Source organism: Anomaloglossus baeobatrachus, chromosome 6, assembly GCF_048569485.1.
Source record: "Anomaloglossus baeobatrachus isolate aAnoBae1 chromosome 6, aAnoBae1.hap1, whole genome shotgun sequence".
Taxonomy (NCBI): Eukaryota; Metazoa; Chordata; class Amphibia; order Anura; family Aromobatidae; genus Anomaloglossus; species Anomaloglossus baeobatrachus.
In genome coordinates, this window is record NC_134358.1 from 226923614 (window position 1) to 226951291 (window position 27678).

Here is a 27678-nt window from a genome sequence, read left to right on the forward strand (position 1 = left end):
ATTGGACGTCATGCATGCCTGACCATCACACTGTAATTGTGTGTTCATAGCCACAACTTACAAATACAAATGTCACACCTGGGATCAGCTCCAGACCTTTTACGTTTAACTGAGGATGGACTAATGAGCGAATATTAAAAAGCTTTTGACATAATTGTCCAATTACTTTTGGTCCCCTGAAAAAGAGCTGTAATATCTAAACCATTACTACTATTAGGATATTAATATGCTCCAATTAAAGCTGAAGGTCTGCTTTTTAAGCCCATATTGATTATATGACTGTATGTTGAATATGTTTTGGTAAACAGCTAAAATGCCAGCTCTGTCCAAATATTTCTAGACCGATCTGTATATTGTCAGTGACTGTACCCATTGAGACTCCTAATCTAGGTTCACTATGTCTTGGTAGTTAAAAGGAAACCCATGCAACAAGAATAGAAAATGCTATTTTACCTGTATCAAATATAAGCATACATGCTTTTATTACAAAAGGCTGAAGTGAGTAAACCATTGCAAGACTGGTCTGGCAGGAGCTCTACTCCTATGGTGACAAGGGTGTTATAGGGTGTACAGAAATCCAACATGCCCAATATGTCTTTCACCCCAACATTTGCCTTTGGAGTAGTGTCCTGTGACTCCTGTCCATAAAAGATTAAGGGTAAGTTCACACAGTGCGTTTTTCGCGGCGTTTTTGCGCGTTTTTTCGGGTGCGTTTTTGCCCTTAAAACTGCATGACTTTGCTTCCCCAGCAAAGTCTGAGTTTTCATTTTTGCTGTCCGCACACAACTTTTTTTTTTTTAAGCTGCGTTTTTGAGCTTAAAAAAAAAAATGGACATGTCAATTCTTTCCTGCGTTTTTCTGCGTTTCCGCCCCATGCAATGAATTGGAAAAACGCAGAGATCAAAATCGCACCAAATCGCAGTAAAAACGCATGCGTCTTTTGCCGCGGTGCTTTTTTGTGCGTTTTTAGCGGCTAAAAATGCACAAAAATGCAGCGTCAAAAAATGCAGCGTGTGCACATAGCCTAACTGTTTTCCAATCTTGTGTACCGACAGCTAATGTTTGATGTGTCAGATACACTATTGTACACCATGGCCAATTGACCAAGCTGTGCTGTCCAGCTCAGTTCTCTGTTGAATTGCCACCAATATGATAATGATATCTTCTTCTTAGACCATAATAGACCATATAGATCATAAAGATTGTGATGCCAGAAAACCTTTTTAAACACTATCTGTGACTCAAAACCTTGCCAATTATGGCCCCATAAGGTGATAAACATGGATCAAGGGCCACATACCTGTCTTTAACACAGTTGTAACATCCAAAGTATTAAATTACAAGATGCAGAGACTCTCCATTACCTGGCACAACAATCGGACATCTGCTGCGTGAACTAAAATGTGGCCGGCATTGAGGTCCTGCCAGGGGCACTTTGATCGCCCTGAGCAGGGCAGATCAAAGTATTCTAGTGCGCATGCGTGGGACCTCAATGCCGGCCTGTGTGCTTGACGTAGGACGCGTCATGCACCCGGGCTTCAGAAGAAGGAGGACAAAGATGGCCGAGAGAGGAGGCGCTGGACCTGGAGACGGAGATGCCCATCCGACCAGTCTGCACCGCACCGACCGTTTAGGTAAGTATTATAAAGTGTTTTTTACGTTCTACACAGCGGCCTGGGCTCTTATATACATCATGTTAGAATTCTGTATATAATAGCCCGGTGGTGGTGGCCGCAGCTTATAGTCGCCAAATCTGGTGACAGGTTACCTTTAAAGGAAAAATGGTGGTGCAATATGAATATATATTAGTTGATTAAATATGGTGGATTGAAGTGAATCCTTCTGAAATACGGATGGGTAATAAATGTGATGAGTCACATTAATATCACAGAACATACAAGATAGTCCTATAATAAGACTAAAATTATATTAATATATAATAAGACTAAAATTATATTAATATAATTTTTTATTTTTTTTTAGTTTTTAGTCATGCACAATTTTAAACAGAATTAATAGAAGTGAAAGTGTAATAATATAATTCACCTTAGCCAGTGAGTTTGCTCTCCGTAAGAGTCTGGTAACGTTCCCTTCAAAATGCGATTTACCTGCAGATCATCACTATAGTTGCAGGTAAATATAGGTAGTTCTTTTTCTTTTCTGGCAGTTTCTAGCGTGTGTACAGATCAGACGAGCCTGTTATTGGGAGCAGATAAAGGAGATTTATGTGATGATACTGGCATAACGCCACAATGTGATGGCACCTTTGAGAGCCAACTCGCAACTTTTGATTTTTCATCAGCTATGCGTCTGACATGGCTTCATCCCCACTCCTTGTTTGTTTTGGGCTGTAATTTAATTTCCCAGTAGATTTTTCCATTCTGGAATGAGGTGATACCTCTTATAGACACACTCCACCCAACTTTGTTCTAATTCTCCGCAGCCTATTGTTCTGATTGCACTGTTATAAAAGCAACACAATCTTCACAGTGTATGTGTAATCTTTGTAGTAAATGTGTTAAGAGGGATTTGTCAAGTAGGATTTATATGAAAATAGCAATCAAATCCTGAAAAATGCAGTTAATCCTTTTCTGAAAGACCATGTCTTTGAGAAGTCTACCTCTTCAGCTGGATTCACACATCTGCGCTTCACGTTCCTGGTATTGATCACAATACATGGTCCGGAGCGGTTCTGTCCCAAAATTTACAGCCACATACAGTCATTGCCGAAAGTAGTGGCACCCTTGAAATTGTTCCAAAAAATTAAGTATTTCTTCACGAACTTTATGCAATTACACGTTTTGTTATACTCATGTTTATTACCTTTGTGTGTATTGGAAGAACACATTAAAAAAAAAACCCGAAAAAAAGGCAAATTGGACATAATTTCAAACACAACCCCAAAAATGAGCAGGACAAAATTGTTGGCATCTTAGCAAAATTGTAGGTAAAAAATGTTGTTTCGAACATCTGATGCTCATTCAAACTCACCTGTGGCAAGTAACAGGTGTGGGCAATATGAAAATCATATCTGAAACCAGATAAAAAGGGGAGATGTTGACTCAATCTTTGCATATTGTATCTGTGTGCAGGGAGAACAGAAAGAAGAGAAGAAAACCGACTGAGGACTTGCGAACCAAAATTGTTGAAAAATATCAACAATCTCACGGTTACAAGTCCATTTGCAGAGATCTTGATGTTTTTTGTCCACAGTGCACAACATAATCAAGACGTTTACAACCCATAGCTAATCTTAATGGACATGGACTGCAGAGAAAAAACTGATGAAAGGTTCTAAGGCAGGATAGTCCGGATGGTGGATAAGCAGCCCCAATCAACTTCCAAAGAAATGAAAGCTGTGCTGCAGGCTAAGAGTGTATTTATGTCAGAGCAAACTATCCGTTGATATTTGAATGAAATGAAACGCTATGGCAGGAGACCCAGGAGGACCTCACTGCTGACACAGAGACATAAAAAAGCTAGAGTGCAGTTTGCCAAAATGTGCATATGTAATCCAAAATCCTTCTGGGAAAGCGTCTTGTGGACAGATGAAACCAAGGTAGAGCTTTTTGGCAGAAGCACATCATTCTACTGTTTACGAAAAACAGAATGAGACTTACAAAGAAAAGAATACACTACCTGCAGTCAAATATGGTGGAGGTTCAAAAATGTTTTGTGGTTGTTTTGATGCCTCTTGCATTTTTTTGCCTTGGCTGTGTGCAAAGCATCATTTAGGCTATGTGCGCACTTACCGGATTTTTCGCGGATTTTGCCGCGGATTTGCTGCATGTTTCGCTGCAGAAATTGTTCATAACATCTCTGCAGTGAATCACCAGCAAATCCTATGGAGAAAAAAAATCCTGTGCGCACTGGGCGGAATTTGACAGCTGCATGTTTTGCTGCGGGAATCCCGCAGCAAAAACAAGTGCATGTCACTTCTTTTCCGCACATCGCTGCGGGATTTCACTCCATTGACTCAATGTTAATCATGAAATCCCGCAGGGAATAACGCAGGCAGCAAATTCTGTGCGGTTCACTGCGTTTTCCTGCTTTATTCCCTGCGGTATTTCGCGGTTTACCTCCGGTAATGTACATCACTTGCTTGCGGTTTTGCAGGGAAGTGATGTCATTACAGGAAGAGGAAGCCGTGCAGAGTAAACACACACACAGATCACACACACACAGACATCACAGACATAGAACACATAGACACAGACACATAGAACACACATAGAAAGAAAACGGAAATATAGAAAAAAAAGAACGTGGGCTCCGCTGCATATTTACCTTCCAGCCGAGGTAAGCACACAGCGGCGGCCCGGTATCCTCAGGCTGGGGAGGGAGAGGGGCAGGGGTAATGTCCCCCGCCTCACTCCCCCTCCCGCAGCCGAGAATATCAGCCGCAGCTGCCCCGGCACTGTCGCATCCATTATGCGGCACTGCCGGCGTGTCCTCGGCTCTTCTTGCCACCGTGTAGCAGTGGTGACAAGGTAATACAAGGGGTTAATGGTGATGGGGGACCACCGCCATTAACCCCAGGCTTGATCATGGCAGCGTCTATGTGACAGCTGACATGATCAACCCGTAAGTAAAGTGAAAAAAACACAGACACCGAAAAATCCTTTATTTTAAATAAAACCAACAAGCCTCGTTCACCATTTTATTAACCCCCCCAAACAAAGCTCCGGCGTAATCCACACTGCTCCGACATCCACAGCTCCGGCTCCGGCGTCCTGCACTGCTGACATCCAGCCGCTACTGTCACAGACACAGGCTGAATGCAGCAGACAGCAGAGGTAATTACCGGTCATTTCCCACGGCCGGTAATGTGAACTCACTGCCGACCGTGGGAAATGCAGCGATCTGTCATCTATCTATCTATCTATCCCTCTGTCTGTCTATCTATCTATCCCTCTATCTATTCTTCTGTCTATCTACTATCAGAATTAAATGTATTTTTTTTTTTTTTTTTTTTCTTCAATGTGCTTTATTGCATTGAATGCAATAAAGCACATCCCAACCCGCACGCGGCAAAACCGCGGCAATACCGCGAACAATACCGCGGTAAAGCCGCGGCAAACCGCATGCGGTTTTCGGGTGCGGTTTCCCGCGGTTTTTTACCGCGGGTGCGGTAATCTTTGAGAGGATGCGGAATTTTCTCAAGAAAATTCCATTTCCCAGTGCGCACAGAGCCTAAATCTGCAGATTACCACAGGATTTTGGATCGCAATGTAGGGCCCAGTGTCAGAAAACTGGGTTTTCTTTCTAGGTCATGGGTCTTCCAGGAGGACAATGACTCCAAACATACTTTAAGAAGCACCCAGAAATTGATAGAAACAATGGAGAGTTCTGAAGTATGCAGTAATGAGTCTGGATCTAATTCCCTTTAAACACCAGTGGAGAGATCTTAATATTTCTGTTGGGAGAGGCACCCCGGGGAAGTTTGCAGAAGAAAAGTGGTCCAAAATTCCAGGTGAGAGGTGTAAGAATCTCATTGATGGTTATAGGAAGTGATTGATTGCAGTTATTTATTCCAAAGGGTGTGCAACCTAATATTAAGTTGAGGGTGCCAACAGTTTTGCCCAGCCCATTTTTGAGGTTTTGTGTGAAATTTATGTCCAATTTGTTTTTTTTCTTGATTTTTTTTTTTATAAATAAATGGCTTTGAGTAATAAGTGGTATTTAATAAGGTAACTTATACTTGCTCATTTACTCCCTTACTCTAGCACCGTTTCTCTAGGACTTTTCCCCTAGTCACTCCATACTTGTATGAACGCTGCAGCCAATCACTTGCTGCAGTGGTGATGTCGGAATGTCCACTGCTAATGCCAGTAATTGTAAGTAAGCGGAAATAAATAGGGAGCAGTAGTACTGGAGGCGAGTGAATATTCATGACCTCTGTAATTTATACCTTTTTCACTTATGGACTTTATTTTTTTTTAATTCTCCTTATAACTCCTTTGATTTATTGGTTTGAGTGTTACTGTATTAATCTGATCATGTTTCCTCATGGATCTTCTGACATCGGGTTCTTTGGAGCCAAATTTGTTATACAAACATAGTAATGCTCTTCAAAGAACAAGTCTCAAGTTGTGCTGGAAAGTTCTGATTACATTGGTAAAGATGATGATTGTGTGGAAATATGACCTATTGTTCAGCCGGGATTATGTATTCCCCCTCTGGACCCCCTCCTAGCTGTGCAAATTCAACTTTGTTTTGGTTTCTTCATGCATTGTGTAACCTCAGTAGAGGGAAAAAAAGAGATTGTGGTTTCTTTGATGCAATTTATGTATTATATTCTACATTCTTCCAATATTTTACTTAACTCAGTGTTTGTAGTTTACATGATCAGTGTTTGTAGGATCATTATTATTTTTTACTAAACTGCTGTTTGTGACAGATTCACATCCACAGCGTCAAATTTAAATTATTCAAGTATCATAAAATCTAGATAAGTAAAAGAAAATATCAATCGGCGAGATTTTTTTGGAAACTGTTAAAGAGCCAAAAAATCCTGTAAGAAACGGAAAAAAGGTGAGTAAGAGAAAACGGTCATCTTCCACCTCTTGGTCTTTTCCATGTTTGCTTGGGAAGAAATTAAGGGGATATTGTTTAGCACAAAATTTAGGCCCTGATTCTTCAAAGTGTTTACGCTAGACACTTTAAAAAAAAATCACATTTTTGGTGCAACTTTTGGCCAGTTTTGGACAGCTCAACCAACAGCCTGTCAACATAACACAGGTCTGCAAGGGTGTAAAATTATTTGAAAAGAAAGTTGTGATTTTTATATACTTTTGATCTCTGAACTCAGAAGAAGTACCATCAAATTCCATCATGTACAGTTTAACCCCTTAACGACCCATGACGTACTGGGTACGTCATGGATCGTGTGAGGTTAATCCCCGCCCCCTGCCGTGGGCAGGCCGCGGCGATCCACGCACATATCAGCTGTTTTCAACAGCTGACATGTGTGACTGCTAGTCGCAGGTGGAATCGCTTCCAACCACGACCATTAACCCCTTACATCTCGCTGCCAAATTCTGGCAGAGAGATGTATATGCTCGCCACCATGACAGTGACTTTCCCCGCCCCCATCGGAAGTCACGTGACATGATCACGTGACTTTCGGTGGTTGCCATGGTAGCACAGGGTCATGTGATGACGCCTGTAGCTAACATAAGTCGCTTCCTCTCAATGCCGGAATACAGCCGGCATTGAAAGTAAAGCACCAAATCTGCAGTTCTCAGCTCTGTAGCTGTGATCTGTAGATAGGGCAGAGCAATCGGATTGCTGATCGCTATAGCCCCCTAGGGGGACTAGTAAAATAAAAAAAAAAAAAGTAAAAAAAAAGTTTTAAAAAAAACCCCCCTAAGTTCAAATCACCCCCCTTTCACCCTATTGAAAATTAAAGGGTTAAAAAAATAAAAAATATACACACATTTGGTATCGCCGCGTTCAGAAATGCCCGATCTATCAAAATATAAAATCAATTAATCTGATCAGTAAACAGCGTAGCGGCAAAAAAATTCCAAACACCAAAATTACGTTTTTTGGTCGCCGCAGATTTTGCGAAAATGCAATAACAGGCGATCAAAACGTAGCATCTGCACAAAAATGGTACCGTTAAAAACGTCAGCTCGAGACGCACAAAAATGGTACCGTTAAAAACGTCAGCTCGAGACGCAAAAACGAAGCTGTCACTAAGCCTCATATCCCGAAAAATGAGAACGCTATGTGTTTTGGAAAATGGCGCAAAACATACGCCACTTTTTTTTTTACAAGCTTGCGAATTTTTTTTAACCCCTTAAATAAAAGTAAACCTATTCATGTTTGGTGTCTACAAACTCTCACTGACCTGAGGCATCACAATGACACATCAGTTTTACCATATAGTGAACACTGTGAATAAAATATCCCAAAAACTATTGTGCGATCACCCTTTTTTTGCAATTTTTCCGCACTTGGAATTATTTTGCCGTTTTCCAGTACACTATATGGTAAAACTTATGGTATCATTTAAAAGTACAACTCGTCCCGCAAAAAACAAGCCCTCATATGGCAAAATTGACAGAAAAATAAAAAAGTTACGGCTCTCGGAAGAAAGAGGAAAAAAACAAAACGGAAAAACAGAAAATGCCCGGGGCTGAAGGGGTTAAGAAAGAATAGAAGTCCATTGAGTTCCAAAAAGAATTTCTTCCATAATTTTCTCAAGACTAGTGTATTGCAGTGGTGTTCCTGGGCTGATGGAAACATTTAACATTGAGTACAATGTGATCAAGTGGAGTCTCTTTATATTAATTCATTAAAAGAAAAAGTCTGACAGCTGTATTACTGCACAATGGCAGCAAGTATGCTTCAGTGCCTTTAGGGCATTCTGGGCACATGAAGGAAAGCTATGAGAATTTAGACTTTTATTCTCAATAAAGTTAATTACAATGATCAAGAATGGTCAATGTGTGGTGATCTGAAAGTTATCTCTTTGCTCCTTGGACAGTAAGGCTGCAAGTGACAGTGGACAGTGAGCATGCGCAGTAGCAAAAACCGCATGCGGCGGCCGGATGCGGTTTTTGCCGCATCCGGCCGCCATAGGCATGCATTGAAAAATGCGCCGCATCGGCCGAATGCGGCGCGATGCGTTTTTTTTGCCGCACGAAAAAACGTGCCAGGCAACGTTCCATCCAGCCGCCGCATCGGCTAAATCTGCCGCATGCGGCAAAAAACGGATGGCACGCAAGGCCATGCGGCACAATGCGGCACTAATTAAAGTCTATGCAGAAAAAACGCAACCGGCAGCAAAAAAAAACGGTTGCGATTTTCCTGCAAAGTGCCGGATTGTGCCGCATTGCAGAAACCGGAGGTGTGAAAGCAGCCTAAGGCGGATACAGCTGGGATAGGTCTCATTACTGGAGCCAAAAGTAGGGATTCTTTTATAGAAGTCGTGAAGAAATTTCTAGGTAACAGGACATCTAAAATTTAAGTCCATCGTGGAGAACACGTTGAAATGTTTCAAAGCCTTGGGTTGATAACTTTGAAGCTACATTTTTTACATTCCCATTTGGATTACTTTTCTGAAAACCTCAGTGCTGTTAGTGAAGGGCAAGGAGAAAGATTTCATCAGGATATCAACTAGATGGAACGACCATACCAAGGTAGATGGAACATGAACATGATGGGTACTACTGCTGGATGCTTCACGGAGAAGATCTGCAGCCTTATAGAAGAGGTATCGAGAAGCTTTGAAGAGAAAAGGAAAAGGTGCAAATTTAACTTCCAACATTCCATCATGAATGTTCAAAATATATATATATATATATATATATATATATATATATATATATATATATATATATATATATATATTATAAAATATTTGGATACAATAAAGGCTTTTATTGTTCATCTCTCTTGTACATAACTTAATGCGCCTTTTGTGCAAAAAACATATGTGATGGTTAAAAATAAGTGTTTTTTTGAACCAGATTATAAGAAAGGCTGGAGTCACACCTTGCGTAGGAATCACATCGCTTAACCGGGACCGGCGGCCCTCCTGACAGAAGATTGTCAGCTTCATATACTTCTATGCAGCTGAGGTGCTGCTGTCAGGAGAGCCACTAAGTCCGAGTGATGCGATCCTCACACAAGTCACACGCAAGTGTGACTCCAGCCAAAACATAATAATCAGTCATTGGATTTGAAACCATTTTCAAAAACCCAAATTTTGCATACCTGTGTAATCAATAATGGTAGAATTTTTTATTACAGAAATAAATTTGGCGCATCCCACTCAGATGGCCCTTCAGCAATACCAGCATGTAGAACAGCCGTTTTAATGAATCGGGCCCACAATGCTCTATACCCTGGTATCCTCTGTAAAAATGAGTAGGCATTTTCTGCAGCATGTTTCCCATCAGCTGGACATTGTAGAACTCCTGAGCTTAGCATTTACGCCCCTGTGCTATGCTGCTCTCAAATAGGGGAATACAGGAGACAACATAGAGCTGCTTTAAAAGTGTTCCCTGGGAAAATAAAAAAAAGAAATGTCATTATAAATTAATTTCTAAATACCTTTAACTAGCAATTCACTCTCATTTTGTACAGATAAATAATCACTGTAGAATTAAAATGAGCATTGTCTAATTATACTGACAGAATCCTATCCTAGAATGTCAATGGGCCAAGTGCCTGTGAGCATATGTCTGTCCTCTCCCTTTATGATCAGGAAAAGATGCTCCTTGTGGATATTCTCATCTAATACTGAATACCCAGATAACAGAGTGCTGAGTGTTACAGGAGGAAGGGTAACGACCAATCCGGCCAGGACAGGGATGTGGATCCCCTGGACTACGGATCATTAGCTTACCCTGGAGGGACATGACTAAGCGGCACTGTGTATTCACCAGAGCCTCAGATAGGTTGGACTTAGCTGCCAGTGGACACCAGGTACCACTCTAAGGCTATGTGCGCACTGGAAAATGGAATTTTCTCAAGAAAATTCCGCAGGTATTCAAAGATTACCACACCCGCGGTAAAAAACCACGGCAAACCGCACCCGAAAACCGCATGCGGTTTGCCGCGGTTTCACCGCGGTATTGGTCGCGGTATTGCCGCGGTTTTGCCGCGTGCGGGTTGGGATGTGCTTTATTGCATTCAATGCAATAAAGCACATTGAAAAAAAAAAAAAGTTATTTAATTCTGAGATAGTAGATAGATAGACAGAAGAATAGATAGAGGGATATATAGATAGAAGAATAGATAGAGGGATAGATAGATAGACAGATAGATAGAGGACAGATCGCTACATTTCCCACGGTCGGCAGTGAGTTCACATTACCGGCCGTGGGAAATGACCGGTAATTACCTCTGCTGTCTGCTGCATTCATTCAGCGCTGTGTCTGTGACAGTCGCGGCTGGATGTAAGCAGCGCAGGACCTGTGGATTACGCCGGAGCTTTGGTGCGGGAGGGGTTAATAAAATGGTGAACGAGGCTTGTTTGTTTTATTTAAAATAAAGGATTTTTCGGTGTGTGTTTTATTCACTTTACTTACAGGTTGATCATGTCAGCTGTCACATAGACGCTGCCATGATCAAGCCTGGAGTTAATGGCGGTGATCCACCACCATTAACCCCTTGTATTACCCTGACCGCCACTGCTACACGGCGGCAGGAAGAGCCGGGGACACGCCGGTGCTGCCGCATAATGCATGCAACAGTGCCGGGGCAGCTGCGGCTGATATTCTCGGCTGCGGGAGGGGGAGTGAGGCGGGGGACATTAACCCTGCCCCTCTCCCTTCCCAGCCTGAGAATACCGGGCCGCCGCTGTGTGCTTACCTCGGCTGCAAGGTAAATATACAGCGGAGTCCACGTGCTTTGTTTTCTATATTTCCGTTTTCTTTCTATGTGTGTTCTATGTGTCTGTGTCCTGTGTCTGACTGTCTGTGATCTATGTCTGTGATGTGTCTGTGATCTGTGTGTGTGTTTACTCTCTGCACGGCTTCCTCTTCCTGTAATGACATCACTTCCCTGCAAAACCGCAGACAGGCGATGTACATTACCGGAGGTAAACCGCGAAATACCGCAGGGAATAACGCAGGAAAACGCAGTGAACCGCACAGAATTTGCTTCCTGCGTTATTCCCTGCGGGATTTCACGATTAACATTGGAGTCAATGTAGTGAAATCCCGCAGCGACGTGCGGAAAAGAATTGACATGCAATTGTTTTTGCTGCGGGAATCCCGCAGCAAAACATGCAGCTGTCAAATTCCGCCTAGTGCGCACAGGATTTTTTTTGCCCATAGGTTTTGCTGGTGATTCACTGCAGAGATGTTATGAACATTTTCTGCAGCGAAACATGCAGCAAAACCGCAAAAAATCCGCGGCAAAATCCGGTAAGTGCGCACATAGCCTAAAGCAGTCCCCAAATCCACGTAAGCTGATGCTTAATGGAAACTTGGAAGACTGAGTAGGGCCTCTGCCTGGACAGTATGATAATAATAATTTCACTTTTATATAGCGCCATTCATTCTATAGCGGTTTTGGATACATCAGAAACACTGTCCCCATTGGGCTGCTAATCTAAAGTCCCTATCAGTAGGCCTCTGGAGTGGGGGAGGAAACCAGGGTACCCAGAGGAAACCCACGCAAACACGGGGAGAACATACAAATCCTTGCAGATGGTGTCCTTGGTGGGATTTGAACCCAGGACCCCAGCCCTGCAAAGCATCAGGATAATCATCAGAGTGGAAGCTGGTATAGGTGCAGATGAGAATGGATAAAGGAACACAGGCTTGTACCAGGACACATGCACGATTTCAGGAAACAGGATTACAGAGTAGCACCAGAACACAGATTTGGAAACACAGGATGGCACCAAGACAGCGACATGGGTTCAGGATACAGAAACGCAGGCTGGCACCAGGACACAGATTCAGATACACAAGATGGCATCAGGACATTGATACTGATAAAGGGACACAGGTTGACACCAGGGCATGGGCACAGATTTAAGAATACAGGCTGGCACATTGACACAAATATAGGATCACGGACTGGCACTGGTACACAGATTTAGGATACAGGAACACGAGCTGGTACCAAGACACAGGAACGGATTCAGGATATAGGAACACAAGCTGGCACCAGGACACGGATTCAGGATACAAGAAGACTGGCTGGCATGAGAACACGGACACAGATTCAGGACACAGGAACGGATCAGGAAATCTGGCATCGAGCTGGAACCGGGAATGGACCAGGATATTGGAGCACGTTCAGGCACTTAGAACGGGCTCGCGTACGGAATCTGGAACAGATTTGGCGAGCACTGAATCTTGAACAGGATCCAGGTACTAGATAATGAGCTTGCAGCCACAGACCACACTGGCTACTGAAGACAAATGTTGTACAGGCACCTCCCACTAGGGGAGGGTGACGTAAATACCTGGTACTCCTCAGCAATAGGCTGAAGACACATCAGGTGTCTCCTGGTACTCCCCAACGATAGTCTACAAACAGAATCAGGGATGTACCTGATGATTAGTGCAGGGAACGCTGGTGTTACACTAAGGCTAAGAAAAGGCTGCTCACACTGCTGCACACCCTGTCTTCCTGAATCTTGAGCGGCTGTTGTGACCTTGAGATAGCGTGACAGTAAGTGATATAAATGACAGCACATGGTATAGGTTAGCTCCAGGTCACAGCAGCGGAGATTCCTACTGTAAATGCTCACAGACCTCTCTCCTCCTAACTTTCTAGGACAGGTTTGTTTCAGTGTAACAAGACATAAACCTTTTAAATTGTACAGACATTCTTTCCCTAGATAGAACAAGTATAGTATACTAAAGGGGTTGTTCACTACTGGGCAACTGCTGCTTAATCTATACAGGGCCCCTAGAAAATAAAATAAATTTATATCCCTCTCCTGCAGCCGCGCCATTGTAGAATTATCGGTCCTGCTGTTTTTTGCGGGTAATATGACATTGTGTCCCATAGCCACTGCAGCCGATTGGCTTTAGTGGTCGTGATGCAACAGTAACACTCCGCCCACTGGGAACACCAACAGCAGTGAAACGGCGCCACTGTGGGAGGTTAGCATTGATTTTATTTTATACAGGACAGCCCTTTAAGCTGTTTGTTTTATTCTAATGGAAGAAGTGGAGGTAAAATAGATGCACTCTGGGAATGTGTAGATTACCATGGTTATATTTTGTTTGTTTTTTTTAATTTTGTTTTCTCTGCCTTTGTTAGAATTGTTATTCCTTAAAATATAATATATATATTTTTTTATATAAATATATAATATGTAGTAGCTCATTAAAGTTGACTTTACACTTTTCGTATATATTACTGTGTAAAGGTTTTAGGCAGGGGTGTAAAAACATTCTTCAAAATAAGAATGCTTTCTAAAATAGGAGTGTTATAGTTTTATTTTTATCAAAATACAAAGTGATTGAACAAAAGAGAAATCTAAATAAAATCAATATTGGCTGTGATCACCCTCTGACTTCAAAACAGCATCAATTCTTCTAGGTACACTGCACAAAGTCAGGGATTTTGTAGGATTATAGCCAGGTGCATCTATAACCAGTTATACCAAACAGATGATTATTGATCATCATTTTATATGGATTGAAACTGTCAGGCACAGGGCCACACGGGGCACTACTGCGATCCTCGCATGACACTCTGCTCACGCTGGTAGAACAGCGGGAGCCGAGTGTCATGCGAGTGTCATTGCGACTGAGGTCCGATCATGCAATCGTTCCTCAGCTGCGGGGGGCGGGCCGGCACTGAGGAGTGGCGGGCCAGCACTGCCGAGGGGAGGGAGGGATTTATCTCCTTCTCTCCTCCGTAGCTGGCTATTGCCATTCTCTCCCTGCACTCGCGGTACATCGGTGTACCGCGAGTGCAGTGCAATTTTTCTCTCGCCCCATAGACTTGAATGGGTGCAAGAGAAACCTGGATCGCATTACAGTCGCAGCATGCTGCGGTTGTTTCCTCTGTCCAATTAGGGCTGAGAAAATAATCGCTCATGGATGCTGACGCATAGGCTAATATTGCTCCGAGTGGAATGCAATGTTTTATCGCATTCCACTCGCACCAACTTTCATGCCGTGTGTTTTAGTCCTCATTAACAGAAACGACGGTGTAGGAATACACCATGGTAAGTGTGAATACAGCAACAAAGGACAAGGTAGTTATACTTAATCAACAAAAGGCCCAGTTAAACACAACGACTTACCAGCGATCCCGAAAACGATGCGACCTGATAGGGATCGCTGGTAAGTCACAGGGAGGTCACTGGTGAGATGTCACACAGTCAGACCTTACCAACGATGCAGGAACAATACAGGTCGCAGTGTTGAGGAGAGCCATAATATTAAATACTTAATTAACCTCTTGACAAGGGATTGTGGGAAATATGTTGATTTGCCTTACATAATTCAGGGTTCAGATCATACACATGACACAGATATAAAGATGGCCGCCATTTCCTGTTATCCACACCTTGCTTGGAATGCAAGGAATGTCCAGATGAAAGAAGACCACCATATAAGGGAAGACAGACCAAACCATCAGCATGGATGCACCAGATGACGTCCCTCCCATCATCATGGTTTCATCCACTGAAGTCAGACGCACTCATCAACAGCAACACGGATCTCCCCATTGGCTAGCTCATGAACTGTCCCACTAAATGTGCATATCTGAACTTGTGTACGCCCCTAGCCTATATCAAGAGGACGCATGCTCTTCTCTGTCTGTTTGGTGCCATTTTCTACTGTGACCAAGAAGAGATTACACATCCGACTGTGTCTGGTGTGGATTCTTTTATGCATGCACTTGGCCCATATCAATTCGGCCAGGCAGTAGGCAACTAGTGATCTCTGGTTATGAGTTCACCTTAACAGCAGTAGCGACCTGTATAACGATCTCAGCAGTCACTGTGACCCTGTCACACAGTGTCAAACACAGCGATGTGTCCTGCCCAGCAGGACATCGCCTTTGAAGAAAATGGCCTGGACCATTCTGCAATGACTAGCGATCTCACAGCAGGACCTGATCGCTGGTAGGTGTCACACATAACGAGATCGCTAACGGGATCGCTACTGCCACACAGAAACCGTGACTCAGCAGCGATCTCGCTAGCGATCTCGTTATGTGTGACGGTACCTAAAGTCTCTCCCAAGAAAAGATTGCAAAGCAAACTGGCATTTCAAGATGTGCTGTTCAAGGGCTTTTGAAGAAGCACAAAGAAATAGGCAATGTTGACACAATGGTTGACTAGGGAATTTAGTGCAGCAGATGAAAGACACATCATGTCTCCTTTCCAAAAGGAATCCAGCAGTGCTATAAGCCCAAAACTGTCAGCAACCAGAATGACCGAACAACACCATTTACATCGGAGAAGTCTGGCTAGAATTTATGTTCTTGAAAGAATTGTCAAAAAAACAAACTTTTTGTGATGGAAAGAAAACCAAGCGATCTATGCTGGAGAACATAGAATCTGGGTTGGTGGAAAATGGCCATAGGTGTTCTAGACTACAGAGTCAAAAATTGAAACATTCGTCTGTCACTGAAGGCTGATTGTTAACCAAAGATCTAAAGAACTGTACAATGAGTGTTTGCAGGCAACAGTCAAGAATGGAGGAGGTTTCTTGCAGGTTTGGGGCTGCATTTTAGCAAATGGATGTGGGGTTTTGTCAGGATTAATGATGTTGAGTGCTGAGAAATACAGGTAGATAATGATCTATCATGCAATACCATGAGAGAGGTATCTGATTGACTCCAAATTTATTCTGCAACAGGAAATGTGCCCCAAACATACAGCCTATGTCATTAAAGGGGTTGTCCACTACTAGGTCAACCCCTTTTGATTCTACTTGTTTCCCCTAGTTAAAATAAAAGACCCTGTACTCACTTCCTGTTAAGTGCTGTTGGTAACCACGGTTCGTGGCTCACATCGTGGCTTCTCTCCACACCTTCAGACCAAATGAGAAACTAAAAGGAAGTGACTGGCAGCCATAGCGTGACTTCCAATTGATTAACTCATTTCATCCGAAGGCATGTAGAGAGAAGCCTGCGGTGATTTGGATGCGGGGCGTAAAGTGGACAACCCCTTTTAAGAACTATCTTCAGTGTAAAGAACAACAAGTTGCCCTGGAAGTGATGATACAGTCTCATCAGAGCTCTGATCTCCACATCATCGAGTTTGTGTGGGATTATTTGAAGATACAAGGATTTATGCAAGCCTCTGTCTACAGATCTGTTCTTAGTTCTCCAAGATGTTTGGCATAACGTCCCTGCCAAGTTCCTTAGAAAATAAAAACTGCAAGTACACCTAGAAGAATAATATTGGTTCGATTTAGATTTCTATTTTGTTCATTCACTTTACATTTTGCTAATTAATAAAAATAAATAATTTAACATGAAATAATTTTGAAAGTATTCTTCATGTGAAACCTGCATTCTCAGTATTTTCTATTTTTGGTGCAAATCTAATTCCTTCTCACTTTATAATTTTTATCTCCTATATGGACATAATTGTGCATCCTAGTCCTGCTGAGATGACCTTTCCCTTTAGACATGAATGTGGCATTGTAATCAGTTGTAATTTAAATCTACAGTCCCAAGTGAATGGAAGCCCTGCCATGCCCAATTACCATCTTCCTTAACTTCTCATTAATGGCATAAACTATCTGCATCTGATTGGTGAACATCACCTTGCAACACTTGCCTTCCGGACTTTTACAATGGATTGGGAGAGGATTGTGACAAACTATGGGCACTGCAGCTTGTTCACATCATTTTGTGTTTCCACACATGATCACAGAAATGGTCAAATAGTATATGTAATATTGATTATGGCATTGTTTTATTGTTTCTTTTCAGTTTAATGCTTATGGATTGTCCCCATAATGACTACACATCACTTAGTTATGGCAGCCCAATGTAATTATCAAAAATACTCTATCTGTCACTTATCCCTTTTACGTTGTCTTCTCATCCAGGCTTCACAAATTATGTAGATATCAGTATTTTGTCTCTATCCAAACTAGTAGATAAAGTAAAATATTTAAGAAAATGTTCTTTTCTAAATATAAGATATTGATATTAAAATAACTGTTCAGCCCTCGTATAGGGCTTAAGAAGCTGATGGCATCTAAGGTTCATGGAGGTCTGAGTTTACCGAACATTCGGGGTTACAATATAGCCTGTTTGACTAGATATATATTGGATTGGATTAAAGGCTCTAGGCATTATTCAGTGTTGGAGCTTGAGAGAGACTATGCACAACCTTGGGATCTGGTGGCATTGCTTCATACTAGGCAGGCTAATCTCCCAGTGAAAATCAAGCACTCTTCCTTATTTAAAGACACGATTGCAGCGTGGAAGGCGTTGAGGAAAAATTACAAACTGCCCCATAAAATATCCAAATACTTGCCTATATGGGGGAATCCAGAGTTTGTGCAGGGGACAAGCAATAAGCTGTTTGAAGAGTGGAAGGTGAGGGGTATAAGGACTGTTGCTCATCTCTTGCACACCTCAGAGCCTAGATGGTTGAGTAGAGACGAAATTATAGCGCAGTATGGCTTGGGGCCTAACCAAGTAATCCAATATGACCAAATGAGATATATATAGTATTATGACTCAGTTGCATGATGTGACCTAGGAGGTAGTATTTAACTCTTTTGATTGTCTGGTAAAGAACTCAATAACTTCATCATCTATCTCTTTTCTTTATGGAGCCATGCGTGATCTATTAACAGGACAGCACCCGGAAGGTTTATTTAAATCTTGGGAAAAACAATTTGAGGACCCGTCTATGGGGGTAAAAATTAGGGGAGGGTGGAATTCTCTTCGTAAATCAATTTTAAATGAGAATTGGCGAGAAACCCAATTTAGAATTATGCACAAGGCAATTTATGGTTTTAATCTCCCTCCATCAGCAACAAAGCCAGACAGGCTTACATTTTGCCCTAAGTGTAAGAGTAGTGGAACTGATCTCCTTCACGGGTTGTGGTCCTGCCCCCATTTGAGTCCATTATGGTCACAGATCAAAAGTTGTATACAAAAGGTGTGGGGTCTTGAAGTTCGGCTCTCACCTGGGTTCGCTATTTTTCACCATTGGGAGGAGGGGAACGATACCAAAGGGAAGGTGACTAACCCACCCAGACTTATACATGTGATACTTCTGGCAGCCAAGAGAGCGATACTAAAAAATTGGTTGGAGTCTAGGGTCCCCACGATTGAAGAGATCTTGGGTCAGCTCATGCATCTTCTTGAAATAGAAGGATTGGATGCAGAAAGGAGGGCGGATAGAATACGACAGCACTTTAACAAATGGAAGAAATTCATACCGGCCTATTGTACTCGGGAGGAGATAGTCAGGATTATGTCACCTTTCAAAGACACAGTTTGGTATCATACTGAAAAATTGAAGGATACATTGGATGGCTTGGGGGTGGGGGAGGAAAGGCCGAAAGCTGACTAAAAGGAGAGGGGGAAATAACCGATTTGAGTGGGACTTCTTTATTGTATGTCATTACCATGTTCACAAGGGTTCAATGGGGGGAATGATAAGAATGACGGGTTAAGGGGTCGCTGCTTTCCTTTGCTTTATCTTGCCATGTTACGGTTATTGATTTTAAAAACTGGTATGGAATTTGGGATGATCAAACATGACAATGTAATGTTTTTGAATTGAATTTACAATGCTGAATTCGCTTATGCCAGTGTTATGTTATTGAAAAATTTGAATAAATATATAGTTAAAAAAAAAAATTCAAACCAAGCATGGGTGCTTGGTGCACCCTTAGGCGGGCTTTGCACACTACAACATCGCAGGTGCGATGTCGGTGGGGTCAAATTGAAAGTGACGCACATCCAGCATCGCATGCGACATCGTAGTGTATAAAGCCTAGATGATACAATTAACGAGCGCAAAATCGTCGTAATCGTATCATCGGTGCAGCGTCGGCGTAATCCATAATTACGCTGACGCGACGATCCGATGTTGTTCTTCGCTCCTGCGGCAGCACACATCGCTGTGTGTGAAGTCGCAGGAGCGAGGAACATCTCCTACCGGCGTCACCGCGGCTTCCGTAGGATATGCGGAAGGAAGGAGGTGGGCGGGATGTTTACATCCCACTCATCTCCGCCCCTCCGCTCCTATTGGCCGCCTGCCGTGTGACGTCGCAGTGACGCCGTACGCCGTACGACCCGCCCCCTTAATAAGGAGGCGGGTCGCCGGCCAGAGCGACGTCCCAGGACGGGTGAGTCCATGTGAAGCTGCCGTAGCGATAATGTTCGCTACGGCAGCTATCACAAGGATATCGCAGCTGCGACGGGGGTGGGGACTATCGCGCTCGGCATCGCAGCATCGGCTTGCAATGTCGCAGCGTGCAAAGCCCGCCTTAGTGTACTTTTGGTGTGACCAAAAGAAAAGTGCACTTTTTAACTTAGTTGTTTTACACGTATAAGAGAGACAATAGGAAGCGTTTGATAGGTCCCATTTTCAAGTTAGGAGATACGTTTTGGTTACCTTCCAAAAATATTAAGCTGATGGTGCATCAACAAAGTTGGGTTCTAAATTCATTGGCCCATACAAGTTTCTGAAGGTGGTCAATCTGGTTGCCTTTATATTTCCTCAGTTTTTAGTTTCTCTAACTTTTCACAATCACTGTTAAAATAATTTGTTCTTTTAGCATTGTCTAACTCGTTCCCGCTTTCTCCTATTTCTATTGATGGGGATTTAGAGTATGAGGTGCAGAGGATCATGGATTCTTGAAATGTCCAGAATTCCCTTCAATATTTTTTATTGGAAGGGATATGGACTCGTTCTGTGAAAGTCAATCGTTTGGCTAGGTCCTTCCATTGTAGCTTTCTGTGAAACCTGGGGGATCGGTGGCCCCTCCTAGAAAAGAGAGTACTGTCACGATTCCTCCTATCACCTCAGTGCTTCTAGGACGCAATGAGAGACTGTTTCTGTAACTATGGATTTGGAGTGTGCTGAACTGTCAGTTTAATGAGTGACAGTTCAATCGTCCAATTTGATTCTGGGAGGTGCTGGGTTATTCAGGCATTCCCTGTTTTGGTGATTGCCCAGCTACTTAGTTGAGCAGTTTTTCCGAGAACTCTGCCAGTTGTAGCATTCTGTTCAAGTGGTGCTGTTTAGTCTGTATTCCTGTGCTCTTGTCTGTTTGATCTATTCCTGCCTGACCTTGAACCTTGTTCTGACTATCAATTTGTTTAGATTTGCTACTCACCAGGTATTCTGACTTTGGACCGTGACCTGACTACGCCTTTGTTTATCTCCTAATCCTTGACGTGCTCTCCTGGTTTCTAACCTCGGAACGCTTGACTACTCTGTATCATGACTTGTCATTAGTGACTAGCGTCACATGCCCTAAATTGAGTAATGTCCTCTGCTGCTATTCATATTGTCTCTAGGTCTCCACCGAACTGTTTTGAGCTTTGCCTAGCAAACAAGCCATTGCAGTAATTAATCATTAGAGAGTCTGAAAGAATGTTTAATGTGCAATTACAATGGGAAATATCGTGTGTCTATATATAGAATGAGGAAGGAAGTTTCTCTATTTCTCTAGTGTCTTGTCTTCTACTTTTACCTACTTGTTCGACTCAGACAGTGGGCTAGTGAGTAAAGGTTAAAGTTCTTGCATGTGATAAAGCTTAAATAGTTAAAACTTTGAGTAAAACATTCTTCACTGTCCCAGCCCACAGAATAATCGGCTCTGCGCAGCACTGCTTAGATAGTGCTTGAAAAATCCACTTCTCTGATTATTGCCTCTCACAACCATGTTTTCCATGTTCTAGCTACAAGTGCAAACACTGGAATTGACTGACCTTATGCAATGTCGGAGGGTGATGTTTGGAAATAAGATAGTTGCAGTAAATGCTAAGGATTTTTCCTACTCGTTATAGTTCAATGACAACCAGACGTTTCTGAAAGTAGAGGACACGTGCAGTGCAAATCAGTAAGGGCACAAACCCATGTTATTTGGTTTCCTTCACTTAGAAACCCTTCTACTGCAGGACATTGATAGAGTACAAACTGATGTAAATTTTGCTTGCATGTCTGTCTAAAACCCTGGAAAACAAGATGAAGGTGCATCTGTTAACAGGGCCAATGACTTTAATGAAGCAGACTGAGCCACTTTGTGTTCTTATTTTCGGCATTGGCCGCCTTTATGAGGCAGGCACAAAACAAAAGCCCACTCAACCAGGTTTTTGGGTCTACCTCAAACAGGCAGACACTGCCGAAAAATAAAGTCTGAGCTTTAAGTGGCTCCGTCTACTTTACTAAAGTCATTGGTCCCATTTGCGTTTTTTTTTTTTTGTTTTCTTTTCCCCCCCTGCTTTTCAGGGCTTTAGACTGAATCACTGACGTGTGGGTAAAACTCAGTGTGACCATAGCCTTACATATAAGGCCTCACTCAGACATCCATAAACCGCTAACTAGTTGTACCTGTTATTTTCACAGATAGAATGCACATCCCATTAAAGTCCATGGAGCTATTCACGTGTCTGTGTTTTTCTTTTGTGTTACGTGGACAGCGTGCCTACAAAAAACCCTCAGGATCTTATGGGGTATGTCATGTGATGTTCAGCTTTGCACACACCTGCAGGCATGGTGTTGTCGGACTCTGTCACACCACACAGCCTGACAAGCAAATTGATGCTTCTATATTGTTCAGTTTGAGCCAGGCATTGGCTGATTCAGGTTCACTGGTCTTCAGCGTTAATTCCTGAAGACTGGTGAGCAATATCTAAGAGCTCATGTTGCTAATTGCCTTCTGTAGTTGTCTCCTCACTATTGAAAGCATGGCTTCCTTCCTGTATGTGCCAATGATATAGCTTCAGCGATTCCCGGTTTTAGTGATTTTTCCCATCTATGGTGATCCGTGTTGCCCTTCTGAGTGGTGTGAGCGTTCCCCTGTTGTGCGTTACTCCCCCCCCCCCTTTCCATTATTTCCCAGTACACATACTGTCTTTTTTTGTAGACAGAGGGTAATCCAGCAACAAAGTCCAAGGGATATTAAAATCCCAAAATTTTATTAAATCAAATTAAAATCCATATAAAAAAAGGTCCAAACAGGGTATAAACAACTGTCAGAGAGGATGCATTTCGAACCTAATGGCTCTTAGTCAGTCTTGGTCTTAGTCTGAGACTGACTAAGAGCCATTGGGTTCGAAATGCATCCTCTATGACAGTTGTTTATACCCTGTTTGGACCTTTTTTATATGGATTTTAATTTGATTTAATAAAATTTTTGGATTTTAATATCCCTTGGACTTTGTTGCTGGATTACCCTCTGTCTACAATCTGGATTGCCAGTATACCCTTTCCCTTGCACGAGTCCTGGATACGGTGACCCCTCCTTTGGCTACAGGTGAGCGGATACCAATCTTTCTTTTTGTCTTTTTTTTGTGTTTTGAGTGCTGTGTGTATGAGTTCCCATTGTCTCTTGTCAGTGTCGTTTTGTGGGGTTTTCTCTTTGTGTTTTCCGGCCCGCCCCGAGGGTGTGGGAGAGGGGGGGGAGTAAGATTAGGGCTCAGACAGGAATTGGGCTCACACCATCAAATCTACCTCTGAGATAAGGGACAGCGCAAGGACTCTAGTCTGAGGGCCAGCCTAGGGAAACATGTCTCATTATTACATACTCTGTTAGGCCTCTTTCACACGTATGTGCCTCCAGTACGTGTTTGGCAGTTTTCTCACGTACCGGAGACATGTACACACGTAGACCTAGGTATTCCTATGGTTTTGGACACACGTAAGTATTTGCGCACGAAACGTTTCTCCGTTCTGTACTTACGTGTGTCCGTGTGTCTCTCACGCCGACATGTCCGTTTTCTCTCCGGCATCACGGGGGTCACACGGAACACAAACGTGTCACACGTACTGCAAACGGACCACACGGATGTGTTCCGTGTGACACGCACCGGAGAGAAGACATGTGTCTTGGAGAAAAAAACCCAAAACATTACTCACCTTCTCCAGCCGTCTCTGCCGCTACTGTCACTTGCTGCCAACCGCCGCTCATTATGCTCATTGAATATTCACTTCACTGCGGCCGGAAGCAGCAGCAGTGTGGAGCCGGCAGGTCCGGAGACCGAAGTTAAGCACCACAGACAGCGACGCCAGGGACAGGTGAGTAGAAAGTTCCCGTTCTTCGTGTGTTATCATGGATAACACACAGAGAACACACGTAGCCCTTAAAAATGGCTCACGGAGGGCAAAACGCACCTCTGACACGTCCGTGAAAAACGTGCATGGTTTTTCACGAACGTGTGAAAGAGGCCTTACACCCTGTGACAGGGTAAGGTTTCTCCTTGTGGAGAGTGAAATGCTAGTATGAGGAGACTTAAACACTTTGCAATTTTCCTCTAGGAAAGTATATATGTGAAGAGGCAATTTTGAACATGCAAAAAACCACAGACACGTTGGTTTTTGATCCAACTCTAAAATCAAAATAGTGGGTTTGTGAAAGTCGGAAATGGCACATGTTGTCATCCGTGTGCCATCTAAATATTTTAGTGGATATTAGAAGTTTTGTAATTTCATTTATTTTTCCATACCTGAAAATCGCTGATGAAATACTGATGGTAAAAACTGACCCTCTGACAAACACTGATGTAAAAAAACTGAACACCGGTCTAAAAATCACTGATATCAGAATGATGCCTTGGACTGATAGTTGAAGTCACCACCTCAATAGTATACTGCAAAAAACTGACCAGCATTTCGTAGCATAGCAAAGTGTGAACAGGTGCAATCTCCAATGGCTGCAATATAAAATAAATATATGTTTGCGGTTAATGCAGTTTAATACTCGAGAAGTTTAAATTTATCACTCTGGTGGGCCTCGGCAATGTCTTCCCGTCTGTTTCTAGTTGCCTCCATTTATCACTTATACTCTTGCGTTTATATAGCCTTTTCTTTTACATCATCATACAGAAAGTCTGTAAGCCTAATGTAAACTTTAAGAAAATCATTGTCTGGCAAAGACTAGCTTATTTGAAAGGCAAAGCAGAACATTGCATGCCTGTCTGATTTCTGCATGTCATGGCTGCCACTCCCCAAATGCCTAATTAAATCAAGATCACAAGCTACAGGCATCTTTAATGTACTTGAAATGCTGATCAATGGCTGAATCCCTCTTGGCGGGCACGCTTAGTTTACGTCTTTTTTTTTTGCCAGGAGAATTAAATATGCTAGAGGAGAGAGGCAAATCAATAATTGCACAATGGGGCTTTTTATCTCTTTCTGTACATATCATCTAACATTAGGGAATTGAAAAAGTATAAAGGTATACTAAATAGATAAGGTGGGTCATCATATCCTGCTTTTTCACGGCATAATGCAAAAGAGTCCGGGACATACAGTACAGACCAAAAGTTTGGACACACCTTCTCATTCAAAGAGTTTTCTTTATTTTCATGACTCTAAAAATTGTAGATTCACATTGAAGGCATCAAAACTACGAATTAAAACATGTGGAATTAAATACTTAAAAAACTGTGAAGCAACTGAAAATATGTCTTATATTCTAGGTTCTTCAAAGTAGCCACCTTTTGCTTTGATTACTGCTTTGCACATTCTTGGCATTCTCTTGATGAGCTTCATGAGGTAGTCACCGGAAATGGTCTTCCAACAGTCTTGAAGGAGTGGAGGCCAGGTCATCTGGCGTAGCACCCCATCACTCTCTTTCTTAGTCAAATAGCCAATACACAGCCTGGAGGTGTGTTTGGGGTCATTGTCCTGTTGAAAAATAAATGATGGTACAACTAAACACAAACCGGATGGAATAGCATGCCACTGCAAGATGTTGTGGTAGCCATGCTGGTTCTGTATGCCTTAAATTTTGAATAAATCCCCAACAGTGTCACCAGCAAAGCACCCTCACACCATCACACCTCCTCCTCCATGCTTCATGGTGGGAACCAGGCATGTAGAGTCCATCCATTCACCTTTTCTACAAAGACATGGTGGTTGGATCCAAAGATCTCAAATTTGGACTCATCAGACCAAAGCACAGATTTCCACTGGTCTAATGTCCATTCCTTGTGTTCTTTAGCCCAAACAAGTCTCTTCTGCTTGTTGCCTGTCCTTAGCAGTGGTTTCCTAGCAGCTATTTTACCATGAAGGCCTGCTGCACAAAGTCTCCTCTTAACAGTTGATCTAGAGATGAGAATGTGTGTCCAAACTTTTGGTCTGTACTGTATGTTCCCCAATATGTGCGAACCATTGATACCCCATAAAAACCAAGCTGCCCCCTCGCCACCTTGTGCCAGGTTGGGTTAATGAAGGGGTTTGACCTGATGTGCCTTTTCTGCTTTTCAGTCTAAGGCCAGGTTACATGGACAGCGCTTGGCTCAGAAGACCAAACTTAGCCGTTGCGTCTCCAGACCAGTCCTAACTGCTTCATATACCTGTGGAGAACTTAAAGAGGTATTCCATCTCCCAAGATCCTTTCCCAATATGTAGTAGGTGTAATGATTAGCAAACGCCTCTAATTTTAGAAATGTATCATAGTTCTCTTGATTAGCTATGACACTTACCTCATGTGCAGGGCAATACAGCAGCTTGAGTATCCTTGGTTTCGACCACTCATATAGTGATAGTTGCTGGTTGTTGTAACCATGGATACCTAAGCTAGTGCAATGCCCTGCAAATGAGGTAAGCAACACAACTAATCAGGAGACTATACTACATATATAACTGGAGGTATTTGCTAATATTATTATTACACCTACTACATATTGGGATGGGATCTTGGATATGGGAATAGCCCTTTAACTTTGGTCAGGCTGAGTAGTTATATGATAAAATCCTCTGTGGATATGTGAAACCGGCCTTTTTGTTGCTCACTTTTTTGATTTAAGAAGCGACTTTCTGAATGTTAAAAACAGTTTTAAATTGCTTTTACTTTTCTGTTCTAATGGTATAAGATTTGAAAATGGGATAATTTTGTAATTTTGGATAAATTTTATTAAGATGTTGCTTTTCTATATTCACTCTCCAAAATACTATCTATGATGTCTTTAACCCCTTCACCCCAGGGTGATTTTCTGTTTTTAGGGATTTTTTTCCTCACCTTTTTCCAAGAGCTGTATCTTTTTTTTATTTTTTCCATCAACATAGCCAAATGAGGGCTTGTTTTTTGTTTAAAAAGTTGTACTTTTGAACAACTCCATTCATTTAGCCCCATATTGAACTATTAAACGTAATAAAAAATCCTAGTGTCGTGAAATTGCAAAAAAAAAAAAAAGTGCAATTGCACAATTGTTTTGGGGGCTTTTATTTTACCATGTTCACTACATGGTAAAACTGACCCGGTAGTGTGATTCCCCAGGTCAGTACAAGTTTGTAGATACCAAACATGTATAGTTTTACTTTTATCTAAGTAATCAAATAAAAATCTGAAGGTTGTAAAAAAAAAAATAAAATAAAAATAAAAAAAAAATTGCGCTTTTGTTGCCATTATCCGAGACTGCTTTTTTTTTTTTTTACTGTGACTATATTGCCTTGTGCTTGGTAATCTGACACTCCCTCTCTTGTGACTCTTTCACTGTCTATAGACCTTGTACATTCAGAGCCTGGTGTGGGCGGGGGCAGCTTTCTTAGCGCTGCTACATGGCTAAATCTAAAAATTCTGATTGTGTCAGAACAGCTGCACCCAGAAATCTAAGTGATAGATCATTGGATTCAGAGTCTTTTTTTCTACATTATGCTGCTCTCAGATGTGATTGCTAAAATCTGCTGACATTCCCTTTAAATGGCAAGATAATGGTGAAACAACTTTTTTTTAACAAGACACGTTCACAATTATCTTGCCCCTTAACTTTACCAACTGCTTTTTCTTCTGAATACAGACTCCTGATTGTTGTAGAATCGCACTGAAATCTGCCAACGAATGTCATTTTGGTGATTCGATACAGGGTGATTGAGGTCATGACCATAATAGACATAAATCCAAATTATTTATTATTATTATTATTATTATTATTATTTTTTTTTTTTCTTTTACTATAAAATCAAGTGCTGCAAAATAGTATATTCTTTATATTTGTGTATCATTAGTTTGGCTATTAGTCAGGTCTGAACAAGTTTTTCACCTAAGATTTTGGTAGTTTTTGTTGTTCTCTTGCCTAGCC

General features: G+C 42.2%; 1 protein-coding gene across 6 annotated transcripts in view; it reads left to right on the forward strand.

Annotated features, from left to right (window-relative positions):
* Window positions 1-27678, forward strand: part of KIF13A (kinesin family member 13A) — a 337055-nt gene that overhangs the window by 83346 nt on the left and 226031 nt on the right. The window lies entirely within an intron of this gene.